The 16,632-nt window shown below is 43.3% G+C and overlaps 1 long non-coding RNA gene across 2 annotated transcripts in view; it reads left to right on the plus strand.

Annotated features, from left to right (window-relative positions):
- Positions 1-16,632, plus strand: part of LOC121273414 — a 95,013-nt gene that overhangs the window by 54,128 nt on the left and 24,253 nt on the right. The gene's annotated exons all lie outside the window — the stretch shown is intronic.

Genomic DNA, 16,632 nt, shown 5'->3' on the forward strand with positions numbered 1-16,632 from the left:
TGGAATCTATCTTGATCGCATCTGTCACTTATTGTGTAGTGTGGTGTGTCTGATCACAGTTTGCTTGTTCATTCACATGTACCTCAGGTTAACCCTGAATTTTAGAGTATAAGATAAATCTCATAAATGGTTTTATTTTTCTGACCTTGTATAGTAAAGTTTATTTTTCACAGTATCACAGTGCAGAAGGAGGCCATTCAGCCTATTGAATCTGCACTGGCTCTCTTAAACAGCATTCCACCTAGTCCCACTCCCCTGCCTTATCCCCATAACCTTGCACATTCTCTCTTTGCAGGTAGCAATCCAATTCCCTTTTGAATACCTTGATTAACTTGCCTTCACCCCCTTTCAGGAAGTTTGTTCCAGACTCCAACCACCCTCTGGTGAAAAATGTTTTCCTCACATCACATTTACCCCTTTTGCCAATTATTTTGAATCTGTGACCTCTAGTTCTTGATGCTGTCTTGAGTGGGAACAGTTTCTTCCCTGTCCATATCCCTCAGGATTTTGAATACCTCTATCAAGTCTCATGTCAGCCTTCTTTTCTCCAAGGAAAACAGACCCAACCTCTCCAATCTATCCTCAAAGCTACAGTTCTTTATCCCGGGAATCATTCTTGTGAATCTCCTCTGTACTCTCTCCACTGCTTTCACATCCTTCCTCAAGTATGGTGTCCACAACTGGACGCAGTATTCCAGATGAGACCTAACTAGTGCCTTATACAAGTTCAATATGACCTCCTTACTCTTGTACTCAATGCCCCTATTAATAAAGCCTAAGATACTATATGCTTTATTAACTGCTCTCTCAACATGTCCTGCCATCTTCAATGACATATACACCAAGGTCCCTCTGTTCCTGCACCTCCTTTAGAGGCTCTCCCTTTATTTTATACTGTCTCACCATATCTTTCCTGCCAAAACGAATTATCTCACATTTGTCTGCATTGAACTTCATCTGCCACTTGTCTGTCCAATCCACCAACATGCCTATGTCCTTTTGAAGTTCAAGACTATCCCCATCACAGTTGACAACATTTCCAAACTTCATAGCATCTACAAATTTTGAAATCATGCCCAGCACACCACAGTCTAGGTCATTAGTATATATCAGATAGAGCAAGGGTCCCAACACTGACCCCTGAGGAACTCCACTACAAACCTTCCTCCAATCTGAAAAATAACTATTTATCACTACTCTTTGTTTCCTATCGCTCAGCCAATTTCTTATCCAAGTGCCTACTTTCCCTTTTGTTTCACGCGCTAGAATTTTGCTCACAAGTCTGTTGTGTGGCACTGTATCAAATGCCTTTTGAAAATCCATATACACCACATCAACAGCATTTCCTTTATCAGCCTTCTCTGTTATCTCCTCAAAAACCTCCAACAAGTTAGTTAAACATGATTTTTCCTGATGAACCCATGTTGGCATTCCTTAATTACCATGTCTAAGCGATTATTGATTTTATTTTAAACCTGAAGTTTCCCTACCACTGAGGCCAAACTGACTGGTCTGTAGTTGCCAGCTTTATCCTTGCGCTCCTTTTTGAACAAGGGTGTAACATTCACAATTCTCCAGTCCTCTGGCACCTCCCCTGTGTCTAAGGAAGACTGGAAAATTATCACCAGTGCCTCTGCAATTTCCACTCTCACTTCTCTCAGTAACCTTGGATGCATCTCATCCGGTCCTGGTAACTTATCTATTTTAAGTAAAGATAGCCTTTCCAACACCTCCTTCTTCTGAATTGTAAGTTCTTCTAATGTACCAGTTACCTCCTCTCTCACCTCGGCCTGATAGCAAGTTCTTCCTTTGTAAAGGCAGACGCAAAGTACTCATTCAAGTACTTATTCAAAACCCGTGGAATATTATGGCTTTATTCGCTTGTCAAGTGTCTTGATTCTCAAACTTTGTCTACTTTAAACAAAATATTATTGGTCCCTAACCAGATCTTACCAAAAACTTGGAAGTCTGTTCTAGGGTTGTAACAAAACAAATAATTCATGAAATCATAAGGATCAATTCAAATCCAGAAGCCTTGGCAGAAACTGGGCTAGCAGATAATTGAATGGACCGTTAGTTCAATGGTTCAAAGCTGTCACCATAATTGATAACAGTTATGATTTTATTTAAGCATTAGTGAGATTTAATACATTGCAGCATTTGAGCAGCAATTTACTAAGAACAAGTGAGAGTTACATTGTTCTTTGAATAGTAGAAGGTGTGGCCCATTCCCCCTACCTTCTACTCAAGTACGTGTCTACATCTGACTTGTGTTCTTGCTGACCCTTCTATACCGAGAAAGGTTCAAACCTTCTAGGATATTCCCCAAAAACCAGAATTCCGGAGAATTCCACACAAGAATGGGCATAGCAAGTTCTGTTGTGTGCTCTTTGGCCTTAGCACAAGATTTTTCTGTACTCATTTTCTGTTTCCATGGTTGATGACGCAACTTTGGACCTTTAGCACAATAGGAGTTCTAGCCATCAATGAATTATTGATTTTTAACATAACGTTTTGCAATTCTACCAGTTGCGAAGTAAATTCAAAGTAATTAACCCACTGACAAGCAACCTTAAACTGCAATTTAGAAAATCTTGATGCTGGAAAATAGTAAATGGGAATTATATTTGATTATATCACAGCAATTTACAAAATTTTGCATATTCCTGTAGACATTGAAAGAGATGAGGTAAGGCTGCGGACCAAGAAATATGATAGTAAACACGCAATAGGAACTAGATGGTGGCAATTGGAATAGGCAAGGAAGGTAACCTGTGTAGGACTGGTAGGCCTTTATACTCACTTTGTTCTTTTCCCCCCTATTTTCCTTGAGAATAGCAAGTGATAATGCACTTGCCAGAAGTCAGCAGATAGTCCAAAGCAGTGTATTTTTGGAGAACAGTAGCTTTATAGAAAAGATTGGGGTGATTTAGTTTTCGCAATACCTAATTTCTCATAAGCCCATATTCTTACACCCACAATAACAGTTTAGGTCTCCATTGTCCAGGGCTTCCCCTCCCCATACATCTTCCTCATTTGACACACTTGAGTGTCAAGGAGAATTCCATCAGTTACCTGCAGCAGCCTCCAACTGCTTAAGCCTGTACACTGCCAAGCTGCCTCTTCCCAACACTCTTGGGTGAGAACCTGTCCATGGGCATGCAGATGTTAACCAGAGCAATAGAATTTTACAAGGTAAACGGAGATGGTAATAGGAAAAGAAAGAAACAAAAGATGGATCCAGAGGAGATATATATGGCAATAGCAGAATCATTATTTACTGCTGCTGTCTGGAAAAAATGGGAGCAGTGGTACAATCTGAAATCGTTGAACTCAATATCAAGACCAAAAGACAGTAAAGTGCCTTATTGAAAGATGAGGTACTGTTCCTTGAGCTTTTGTTGATCTTCACTGGAGCAGTGTAGGACACTGAGGCAGAGAGGTCAGAAAAAGAGGACATTTAGCTATTGGTGACTGTGTTGTCTGCAAGAATTGACTACTAAATCCTATTTCCCTGCCCTTACTCCATATCCTTTTAAATTGTTTTTCATATATTAAGTAATTTCCCTTTTAAAATTTCCTTTAAAATTCTCATACCTCTCCCTTTATTCCTTCAGTATTGATCTTAACTTTTTAAAATGTATTTTCCATTTATGATCTTTCCATTCCCGAAGGCAGTGATCATATCTGAGATATGGTTAATGATGCATCAGTCCATGGAACTGGTAAAAAAAAAACTTGCCTCTTCCTCTGCCCTGACTCCTCTTGCCTGCACAAGCCTTTAGTTAGAATGGCAGTCATGCCCAATGAACCCAACCTATATAGTTAAAGAATGCAAGTGCAGGAGATACAACACCTGCCCTTTTACTTCCTCCATTCCCACTGACCAAGGCTGCAAAACATCTTCCCAGCTGAAACTCCAATTTGCATGTGCTTCTTTCTATTTAGTATATTGTATTCGATACTCATGATGCTATCTCCTCCACTCTGGGGAGACTAAACGCAGATTCGGTGACTGCTTTTTGGAATACAGTACACAGACAAGACCTTGGGTTTCCTTCCAGCTTTCATTTTAATTCTCCACCCAACTCCCATTCTGACCTCTCTGCCTCATTGTCCTACACTGCTCCAGTGAAGATCAACAAAAGCTCAAGGAACCGTACCTCATCTTTCAATAAGGCACTTTACTGTCTTCTGGTCTTGATATTGAGTTCAACGATTTCAGATCATACCACTGCTCCCATTTTCTCCAAACAGCAGCAGTAAATAATGACTCTGCTCTTGCCATTCATATCTCCTCTGGATCCATCTTTTGTTTCTTTCTTTTCCTATTACCATCTCCGTTTGCCTTAGACTACCATCCCTTTTGTCATTTATCTCTCCTGTCTTCCATCCCAGCACAGACCTTTCCTTGTGTTCCTATGCTCCTCTCCCTTTCCCTATCTCTGTACTTGTCTAATACCTGTTACATCTCTAACTTTTCCATATTCCGGTGAAAAATCATTGACCTGACATGTTGATTTTGTTTCTCTCTCTGCAGATGCTGCCTGACCTGTTGCATATTTCCAGCATTTTCTGTTTTTATTTTGGATTTCCAGTATCCACAAGCTTTGCCATTGTATTAGATTAAAATCTGAACTTGGGGTATAGGTGTGCGGTGTTGGTGGGTGAGTTCCACAGGCAATTTGAACTACCCAGTTACCACTAAGTGGGCCAGCTAAAATCACCCATAATAGCTCTAAATTTCTGGCAATTTGCCTGGCCAATGGAAGTACAGAAGCTGGGCTACTCTAAAGTACACACAGTGCCAGTATCTGAATCGATGGTTGCGAGTGTCAAATTGAGTAATAGTGTTTCTTCTTCATCAGTTTCTTATTCACCTAGACTTTCAATCTTCCATACCACTGTCTAGCCAGGCAGTAGTTCCTGTGCATCAGAAAGGGAAAGGCACAAGAGCAGATGGGGGTGAAGTAAGACAAGGGGAATAATAACAGGAAATGCTGGAAAAACTCAGCGGGTCGGGCAGCATTTGTGGAGAGAGAAACAGAGTTAAAATTTCGAGTCCATTTGAATTCTTCAGTGCTGCTGCTCTCTCCACAGATGTTGCCAGACCTGCTGAGTTTTTCCAGCATTCTGTTTTTATTTCAGATTTCCAGCATCCGCAGTATTTTGCTTTTATCTTAGAAGGCAAGGGGAAGTTAGTTACAGCAACTGCATATTGAAAATCATGATAAGTTGTGAGATGAGGCAGAAGTGGCATTTTCAAAGGTGAATTGGGCAGGAAAATATCATCATCCTATATAGTTTCAGACCTGCTGCAAATCACTGTCTCAGTGACAATGATTTCCAGCATTGTACATGGAGGAGAGCACATATAGCTATGCTTGCCTTCTGTGGGTTAGCCGCTGCTGCCAATTGTAGGTTAACTACCCATCAAGAGAGGGGGAAGTGTATCAGTGAGTGTGGTGCAATGTGTTTGAGTGATGTTCCTGCAACAGTTGAATGGTCAGTATTGTGTACAATCTGTGAGATGCGGGTGTGAGACTTGCAGCAGTGCTAACTGTGTGAGGGTGAAATTAAGCTATGAGTGCACAACAGCTTGCCAGAAATTTAGACAATGTTAAGTAATTTTAGCCCTGCCCACTTGAAAAGTGGCGGGACTCATAGCGGGTGAAGGGAGTATGGTAAATGGAGCAGTGAAAGAGACTCGTGGTGCAGTTGGTGGGATTTGACATTTGAAAATGCATTCATTGACCTTGACCACTTGTGTGAGGTCATTAAACTTCCTTTAGCCCTGCATTCTGGTCCCCAGAGGTAAACTGCTGGCATTGACCACAATGACTACCTGCTGTCACTGCTTTCTTGGTAACTGCCTTCAGGAACTTCTGATCCTTTGAGGCAGGCTGACCTCTCTCCTCCTGTAACAAGGCCTCCAGGGCAGCATCATAGAACCTTAGGACATGCTGTTGGGACTGTTGTGTCATTTTTTTTGTTCTTCCTTCTTTCACACCTCTTACACCATTTACAGCCTCTGCTACAGCCAGGATGCACCCCACCTCTGAGGGCTGCAGTCTTGCTTTAAAATAGAGCAAGCTAGCTTTAAATAGTTGCATGAATTGGGCCTCATGCTGAGGTATGCAGTGTGTTCAGCACAGGCCTGGAGGTCACAGTGATTATAATTGACAGGCAGTGGGAAGTTTGCGTACTGCCTGTATTACTTTGAGTTGGCACAGGTTAACTGGACATCATGATTCTCATGCCAGATTTTGAGGGCTATCCAAGTCAGAGCAGTTGTATGGTGTTGTATGTGCCTGCATGTCACTGTAATGTAAAGGTGCTCTGCAGAGCAATGGTTATTGTGGGACTGGAAAATAGCACCACCCGTGGTATGATGCATTCAGTCACATGGTGATACACTGAGAGAACATCTAGAAAGAACACCCTGGAACCAGCCTGAATGGAGGTAATACCACCATGCAGGATAGTAACCTGGGATCTATAAATAATTAAAGATTAACAATAAACAGTTCATGTTTAAATATACGAGTCTTAAGATCTCATCTTTGAGACACCATTGTGCACCATATTACAACATGGTTGGCAACTGTGAGAGCTCCTAAAGGATATCACATCAGAGAGAGTACCATAATCTGACATGGTGATCCACCAGAGTGAGTGGAAGCCCATTACAGAAAATTGTAAGAACCCAAGTGACACAGTTCACATGATGGTGAGCAAAAATACAAAAAAAATAACTGTACTTACATTTTAGAATAGGTGGCAGCCCCAGGGTTTAGCAGGTTGCAGCAGTGGTAGCCATGCTGCACTATACTTTAAAAAAACATCAGCTGGCAGCATCAAGAGAGAAACCTACAGTATACAGTAAAAAAAAAAGAAAAAGCTTGCATAGTTTAAGAGACAGGGAATCCTTTTCAGTTGGGAAAATTAAAGTTTTTTCAATAAAGAAAAAAAATTGCTGCTGTTCTCAAGAGTTTAAAATGAATGGCACTGAGTCAAAAAAAAACAAAATCTGCAGAATTTAAAAGAAAGGAAACCTTTTTCAATTGGGAAATATTAAGTTTTTCACTAAAAAAAAGAGCTGCTGTTTTTCAAGCCCAGCACAGGCCAAAAAGCTGGAACATGCTGTATCTGGCTTGATATATTTGTTGCAAAATACAATATCTGCAAAGCAGTTTTCCAGCAACAAGATTCCAAAAAAGACAGAGGGAGGTCAACTGTATCCTAGCAACAACAGCCTGAATAATCACAAACAGTTACTGCACACACTGCCTTAAAGGGGCAATGACATTTAAAGAGGTAACTACAAGAAAAAGAATGGCCATAGGCAGCAAATTAGAAAAACCAGATGCATTCTTGCTATGGAAAATGCTAAATCAGACCCAAGAGTGTGATTCTTGGAGAAGACAATTTTTAGTGTACAGAAGAAGTACAGGAATTAGAAGAGGTTCAAGTTGATAAATTCTTGCCTATGGTTCATTTGTTGGTGAAGTACTCCATACATGACCACATTTGGTGAGATATTAAAAGACTTTGACAGATATTTTAAACTCTAAGTTGTGGAGAGCACAGACCCTAGAAGAAGGTCTAGAACACCCCAATAAAGCAACGAGGGCAACAAGATGGCCCAGAGAGAGGGCAACCTCCAATAAAGCATTGAGGGCAGCAGGAATCCCCAGAGATAGGGCAATAGCAACAAGAGACCCTAGAGAGAAGGCAACTTCTAATAAAACACTGATGGCAACAAGAGACCAGAGAGTGAAGGCAACTCCTAATAAAGCACCAAGGGCAACAATGGACCCCAGATAGAGGGCAACAATGGACCCCAGATAGAGGGCAACAATGGACCCCAGATAGAGGGCAACAAAAGAATCCAGAAGGAGGGCAACAAAAGACCACAGAGAGAGGGCAACAAAAGATCCCAGAGGGGGGGGGGCAACAAAAGACTCCAGAACGAGGGCGACAGACAACCCCAGAGAGAGGGAGCCAAAAGACCCCAGAGCGAGGGAGACAGATAGCAGTCAGGGTGAGCAGACGGTTATGAATGAAGGGAAGCTACCTGAAGTAACTCAAAAGAAACAACATATGCAAAAGTAAATTATGCTGTTCTACAAGAAACTGGAAGATTTGAAGCATAAGATTCAAGCTGAAAATGCATGATAAACTGAAGTCTTCAATGAACCAAGCTGTTCAAGATCTGAACAATAAAATTTCAGAGGTGACAGAAAAGTGCCAGGAGGAGAAAACGACCCTCAATTCCACAGTTGGCAAATCAAAGCAGGAGTTGGGAAAACTCAACCAGAATCACAGAATCACACATTGCAGAAAAGGCCCTTCGGCCCATCAAGTCTGCGCCGACATTTGAGAAACACCTGACTTACCTACCAAATCCCATTTACCAGCACTTGGCCCATAGCCTTGAATGTTATGATGTGCCAAGTGCTCATCCAGGTACTTTTTAAAGGATGTGAGGCAACCCGCCTCCACCACCCTCCCAGGCAGCGCATTCCAGACCCTCACCACCCTCTGGGTAAAAAGGTTTTTCCTCACATCCCCCCTAAACCTCCTGCCCCTCACCTTGAACTTATGACCCCTAATGATTGACCTTTCAACTAAGGGGAACAGCTGCTTCCTATCCACTCTGTCCATGCCCCTCATAATCTTGTACACCTCGATCAGGTCGCCCCTCAGTCTTCTCTGCTCCAATGAAAACAACCCAAGTCTACCCAACCTCTCTTCATAACTTAAATGTTTCATCCCAGGCAACATCCTGGTGAATCTCCTCTGCACCCCCTCCAGTGCAATCACATCCTTCCTATAATGTGGCGACCAGAACTGCACACACTACTCCAGCTGTGGCCTCACCAAGGTTCTATACAAACTCCAACATGATTTCCCTACTTTTGTAATCTATGCCTCGATTGATAAAGGCAAGTGTCCCATATGCCTTTTTCACCACCCCACTAACATGCCTCTCTGCCTTCAGAGATCTATGGACACACACGCCAAGGTCCCTTTGTTCCTCAGAACTTCCTAGTGCCATGCCATTCATTGAATACTTCCTTGTCAAATTACTCCTTCCAAAATGTATCACCTCACGTTTTTCAGGGTTAAATTCCATCTGCCATTTATCTGCCCATTTGACCATCCCGTCTGTATCTTCCTGTAGCCCAAGACACGCAACCTCACTGTTAACCACCCGGCCAATCTTTCTGGAGCTAAAAAGGATGTTGAATATTACTTTGGAAAAAGCTGCTTTGGAATTATTGGTAGCAACAAAACGATGCACTGTAGCCCAGAGTGAGCTGGTAAGAGCTCAACAAGAAAAAAGGCAGTTGAAAGAACCGCTGATTTGTCCTTTAAGATCAAATGCAAAAGGAATACATAACCATTCAGCAACATGAAGAAATGCAGATTATCTTAACCAGCAGAATGGAAGCGCAGTAGAAGGAACTCGAGGGGACTATGCTGAATTACAGGAAAACTCAAGATGAAGAAGCGGGCTTTGCAAAGAAAAGGAAAACCTGTTCACAGACCTTCACAAGCTATAAGGAATCCTTAGGACTAAGTTTATTCCTCTGGAAAATTATGAAGAGAAAGAAAACAAGTTTAACATCACTCTGAACAAACTGAAGAACCAGCCAGCAGAGAAGACTCAACAATGTTCAATATTCCAGGGGGAAGCTGAAAGTTACAAGAAACAGACTGAAGATCTGAAGAAGCAGTGAATGATAAAGAGGAGGCATTGAAAGGAAAAGCCATCGAACTTTCCAAACTGTGAACTATGAATTGCACAATTACAGAACTGAAACAAGTTAAGACTTCACTGGAGACAGACCTGGCCAGACGGAGTTGCAGACAGAGAAAGAAAAGACAGAAATTAGATTGGAAAATGTAAATCCAACACTAAAGTGCAAGAAACTAAAAGAAGAAATAGCACTGGAGGTCTCAGACATGCTGAGAACCATTGAGCTGAATGAAAAGGTTCATAAGCTTACAAAACAATTTGCAAATAAAACAGCAAACAAATACTTGGCTGAATTTGTCAAACAAGTGAAGATGAAGGTTCCATTTGCAAAACATATATATCCTGCAAGAATATGGCGGATACGACAGGAAAAGAAAATGCAAGTCCACTCTCAGAATGAATGGAGTACACATTCCCTTTGAAAGGAATGGGACAAACCCACAGTGTGCAAAAAAAGCAGATGTGTCATTAATGAAGAGAAACACAACTCTAAAGAGCACAAGAGGCAAATCAAATGGATATAGCCTCGTACCAGAAACACAGAGGACTGTTACCATTCCTCCAAATGTGACAGACTGAGATGTGGAAGAACTGTCAAGCCTCAAGACCATCTGAATTTGTAAAGTCAGAGATTTGAGGTGGGGGAGCAGGGATAGCAAGTAAAGATTGTATCGTAATACTCCTTTGAAAGAGAGGAACATGTTCTTTGGCGAAGAAAGGGGGATGTTGTGTGTGCCTGCATGCCACTGTAATCCAAAGGTGCTCAGCAGAGCAAAGGTTAATGTGGAACTGGAGAATAGCACTGCCCATGGTATGATGCATAGAGTCACATGGTAATAGACTGAGAGAACAGTCTGGAAAGAACACTCTGGAACCAGCCTGCATGGAGGCAACACCACCACGCAAGACAGTAACATGGGATCCGTAAATAATTAACGATTAATAAGCAATGGTTCATGTTTAAATATACAAGTCTCAAGTTCCCATCATTGAGATGTCTGAAGAACCCATATTACAACAAGGGCCTTGGAGGATTCAGCTCCCATATCATATTTCTCACCCCCGTATGATTTTTAAATTAAATAATTGACAGAATTTTGGATGTAATGTATTTTACGGCGTTGTTATACAAAAATCTAATAAAACATTTGCAGTTATCACATTTTACTTCAACATATGTTGGTAATTTTTCCTTTTTTGACAGTGAATTTAGCTCTCGTAAATTAATACAATTTTATTTTATCCTCTCAGTGACAGTGTAAAATCTGTTATACGGTTGGATTAATGTTCCTATTGCACAAATGCAACATTTCCTACCACTCGTTCGTAAGTCATGTGATAGGTAATTTGGTTGCAATGCTGTTAGCTCCTATACAGTAGTGTAGTCCAAATACCAGCAGGTTGATGAAAACCTTCAGAATTTTCCATAAAAACAGGAATGCATCAATAACATCTACCTTGGACTACTGTTGGGAAGGAGGCTGAGCAAGGTGCTGAAGAAAGGTGGCTTCTTCTCATCTAGTTGGACCTCTTCGGGAAGGTAATCAGTATCTCTGAGATGGACTGCCTTTTCCTAATATAGGTTTAGGATCTTTCTCCAAGGCTCACACTCATTCTCAGACATTGAATGCAGTGAAACTGAATGTTAAGTGCTGCACATAACAGGCAGCTGATGTGACATCAAACATTTTGTTCAATGCCTGAGATGAATTTTTATTGCAATATGTTTAATATACACCAGCAGTGAGTGGCCCGTAAAACATTTGTGGCCAAATTAGCAATTTTATTGCAACAGCACTTTAAATACAGGGTTTCTAATTATTCTTTCACCAAAGACTGCAACAGAATCAAACTTCTCATTCTGGGAAAAGCTACATAAAATTATTCATGTGTAAAAACAGGCCCAGGAAAAAAGATACAATTTTTGTCAAGAGTCTGTTCTTGTGATTTCTTTATAATCAGAATATGAAAGTCTAATTGGAAACAGCTTTCTCCCTATTTGAAAAGGCAAGTTTACATCTGATGGGCTCAATGTGATTCAAGGAATAAAATGGATGGAATTTAATGCCCTCCCCGTAGTGAGTTTGGCTACGTGGGACATTCAATTGGGTGTGAGGATGCTGGGTGGGGACCTTGCCACCTTCCCACCTCCATTCTGATTTAGTCTGTGGTAGGAAGGCCCATGAACAGCCTTCCAGCCCCACCACCAATTGCAGCCCTTAAGTGGGCAATTTATACCCGCTTATGGGCCTTTATCCCCCCACTGCTGCAATTAATCCAGAGGCGAGCACAGAACTTCCCATGCAGGGAGCACGACAAGCAAACCCACCCAGGCTCCCAGGTACTCCCTCATGCAAAGGCACCCAGTGCCTGATTGAGGTACCTGGCCCTGGGAAGTGGAGGGGGGTGTGGGACAGTGAGTGCCAGCCCTCTGCCCTTGCTGCCGATCCATCTCCATCCTCCTGCCATCACTCACCTGAGGCCTGGGATCCAGTGATGATCTTAGTGGGTGTCCTACCAGCAGCAGCTAATGCCCCCCCCCTCGAGTCCTCTGATTGACTGGCAGTTCTCAGCAGGTGAGACCTGCGTCCCTGGGGTCCTTGCTCCCAGGGAAGGCCTGCTGCTGTCCAGCTACTTGCCTGAGTGCCATTTAAAACAGTGGGCCTTCCCTAAAAGAGGGAACAAGGGGCTCTCGCCACCTCTCCAGCCAGCGTGAGAAACCCCTCTTGCCTCCATTAAATACAGCCCTTTGTTTCCGTGAAATCTGTTTGTTATAATTTCAGCATTTTTCATTGAAGTAAACAGCTTCCCAACTACCAAGCTTTTTCTATGAAATCCAAATTTCACAACAACTTTATAACTGCCCTTTCCTTGAGTCTGAGTTTGTGTGGTGGCAAACCCATTGGAGTTAGACTGTGCAGAAACTCCAGAAGATATGGACTGTTAACATCTTCTTCATCTTTGGAATCAACGCTGATGTATTCTTTTAATTCACCTGACAACTTTCTAAAACCTGTTCATTCAAATCGAGGTGAATCTTCATTTTTAGCACAAAGGATAGCTTTCGAATAATAAGTTATATCAAAGAGTTGTCCCTACCATTTTGCCACAATCAACCAATTCCATCATCTCATCTGTCCCGTGGTAACCCATCCTGCCCTTGTTGTCCCCATCTCTGCCATCAATCCCATCCCATCCCTCACGGAAACAACCCTCCTGCCAGGCTAACGTTGTTGTCAGGTTCCCCTACCTTCCCCCAATTTTATTCCCCATCAACCAACCCCCCCAAACCCCCCACCACCCCCCACCCTGCTGCTCCTGCCACTAACCTTTGGAGCCACATGTGCCTCATGTGCTGCAGTCCACCACACACCCCATGTGCCTCTGCATTTTCCAGCCACTGCACAGCAACAGATGTGCCACTGAAACTGACCAATCAAAACAGTCCAGACAGACAAAAACTAAGTAATATGCTTGCAGAAATCTTTTATTAAATATATAAAGGAATATGCTACAAGTTAAATGAAGCAAACATGTGATAATAATAATATGTATAATAATTTTTGGTCCCAGAGTTGATTCTCTATTCAACAAATTCCCATCTGCAGACTGAGTATACTGTCCATCATGCTGTACTGCACCATCCCTGTGCTATAAATGAGATAGATTCAAGACATATTTAGCAGGTCAAAACTGGCATTCTCAAGGCGCTGTGGGCAGAATTATCAGCAGCAGAGTTTTATTCAACCATCAATCTGGAATCTCATGGCTGGCATCTCCCCCACTCTACAATTACCACCAAGCCAGGGGTCAGCATTGGTACCAGACGTACCTAAAACAAGGGCCAGGATCTTTAGGTCAGCAAGCGGGGACGGAGCCTGCTCGCCAACGTGTAGAATGACGCTGGATGATGTCGGGCCGAACTCCCAACCTCATCCCGCGTCACTTCCATTTTCAGGTCGGCGGGGGTGCAGCCGAGTCAACTGTGCACCCGCCGACCTGTCAGCAGCCTATTGAGGCCTTTTAAAAAGTAATTGAGATAATTAACGGACCTGCCCGTCCAACCTTAGGGTTGGTGGGCAGGCTGGGGGCTCTGGTGGGCTTCAGAAAAAGCATGAGACCTCATCCACGGGCGGGATGAGGTTTCATGAGGGTTTTCAAAATTTTATTATATGTATGCTTTAAAGTGATGGACACATCCCAACTCATGTGACAGTGACACATGAGAGGACATGTCAGGGAAATTTTATTTTTCCACCTGCACAATTTTTTAATTTGGCGCCAATCTCCCTGAGGCAGCACTTAGCCTCAGCAAGATGAGTGCGCCCTTTTGCACGCAAGCACAAAAGAGCGCACTCTCGGCTGAGGGACTCCCTCCCACCCACATAGGGAGCGCTTAGTGCTTCCTGGTGGACGTCACGCTGGACGGGCCTTAATTGGCCCACCCATGTAAAATGGTGGCACGCCTCCAATCGGGGGCGCCAATCAGAGGCGCGCCCGCCCACACCCACTCCTGCACTTCCCCGTGCAGTGGGGGGAAAATTCTTCCCAAGGTGTCAGCCTGGTGAAGCTACAACACAGGACTACTTGCATGCCAAACAGCAGAATCAGCATGCAATAGATAGAGCTAAACAACCCCACAATCAAAGCTCTGCAATTCTGCCACATTCAGCTGTGAATAGTGATGGACAATTAAACAACTAAACAGGGGAGGTGGCTTCACAAATATCCCCATCCTCAATGTTGGAGGAGGCCAGCATATCAAATGCAAAACACATGTCTGAAGCATTTGCAGCCATCTTCAGCAATAAGTGCCAAGTGGATGATCCATCTCGACTTCCTTCGGAGGTCCCCAGCATCACAGATGCCAGTCTTCAGCCACTTCGATTCACTCCACGTGATACCAAGAAAGGGCTGAAGGCACTGGATACAATGATGGCTATAGGCCCTGATAACATTCTGACAATAGTACTGAAGACATCGGCACTAGAATTAGTGGCATCCCCAGCCAAACTGTTCCAGTACAGCTAGTACTGGCACTGAGGTCAACACTGGTAGGATGGCAGATGCCATGGAGACCTTGGTCCAGGACATTGCTCCTGCACTGCTACACAGGCTGAACTCCATCACTGAGGCCATAGTTGGTGCAGAGCAGTCTGATCTCACCCCAGCTACCCCTTCTCCTCGAGGGCACTCAAAGGGAGGAGGATCAGCAGGTGCACAATCTGGAGCCACCAAGGTCATCACAGACAGGGTGTTGCAGTTAACAGGCTGCTTCCACCTCTGCTGTGGGTGTTGAGGGAACACCAAGATATAGCAGCAGGGTTAGGAAAGTTAAGAAGAATTAGTTTCACAGCCTGGGCACAGGTGTTAATCACTTGTACGTACTGTTCACTATTGTGAATAGATTCCCAAGAATGTCTCCCTGCCTATGGCTCCTTATTCTGATGAGCAATGGTGGACAATTAAACAACTCACTGGAAGAGGAGGCTCCACAAATATCTCCATCCTCAGTGATGGAGGAGCCCAGCACATCAGTGCAAAAGATAAGGCTAAAGCATTTGCTACAATCTTCAGCCAGAAGTGTATGATCCATTTCGGCCTCCTCCAGAGGTCCCCAGCATCACAGATGCCAGTCTTCAGCCAGTTTGATTCACTCCATGTGATATCACAAAATGGCTGTAGGCACTGGATACTGCAAAGGCTATGGGCCCTGACAATATTCCGGCAATAGTACTGATGACTTGTGCTCCAGAACTTGCCATGCCCCTAGCCAAGCTGTTCCAGTGCAGCTACAACACTGGCATCTACCCGGCAATGTGGAAAATTGCCCAAATATGTCCTATCCAGAAACAGCAGAACAAATATGATTTGGCCAATTACTGCCCCATCAGTCCACCCTCAATCTTCAATAAAGTGATAGAAGTTGTCATTAACAGTGCTATCAAGAAGCACTTAACACAGCAATAAGCTGCTCACTAATGCTCAGTTTGGGTTCCTCCAGGGCCACTTGGCTCCTGACCCTTTAATGGCCTTGGTCCAAATATCAACTAAATGAACTCAAAAGTTGAGGTAAGTGACTCCTCTTGACATCAAGGCAACATTTGACCAAGTGTAACATCAAAGAGCCCTAGAAAAATTGGTCAATGGGTATCTCCACTGGTTGGAGCTATGCCTAGCACAAAGGAAGATAGTTGTGGTTGTTGGAAGTCAATGATCTCAGTACCAGGACATCACTGCAGGAGTTCCTTAGGGTAGTGCCCTCGGCCCAACCATCTTCAGCTGTTCATCAATGACCTTCCTTCCATCATAAGATCAGAAGTGTTTGCTGATGATTGCGCAATGTTCAGCAACATTCGTGACTCTTCAGATACTAAAGCAGTCCATGTGTAAATGCAGCAAGACAATATTCAGGTTTGATCTGGTAAGTGGCAAGTAATTTTCATGCCACACAAGTCCCAGCCAATGACCATCTCCAACAAAAAGAGAATCTAACCATCTCCCCTTAATGGCATTACCAATGCTGAATCCCCCACTAACCCACATCCTGGGAGTTACCATTGACCAGAATCTTAATTGAACTAGCCATATAAATACTATTGCTGCAAGAGCAGGTCAGAGGCTGGGAATTCTGTGGCAAGTGAATCACATCCTGACTCCCCAAAGCCTGTCCACCATCTACAAGGCACAAGTCAGGAGTGTGATGGAATACTCTTCACTTGCCTGGATGAGTGCAGCTCCCACAACACTCAAGAAGCTCGACACCATCCAGGACAAAGCAGCCCACTTGATTGACACCCCATCCACAAACATTCACTCCCTCCACCAGCAACGTACGTAGCAGCAGTGTGTACCATCTACAAGAT

Source organism: Carcharodon carcharias, assembly GCF_017639515.1.
Source record: "Carcharodon carcharias isolate sCarCar2 chromosome 15 unlocalized genomic scaffold, sCarCar2.pri SUPER_15_unloc_1, whole genome shotgun sequence".
NCBI lineage: Eukaryota > Metazoa > Chordata > Chondrichthyes > Lamniformes > Lamnidae > Carcharodon > Carcharodon carcharias.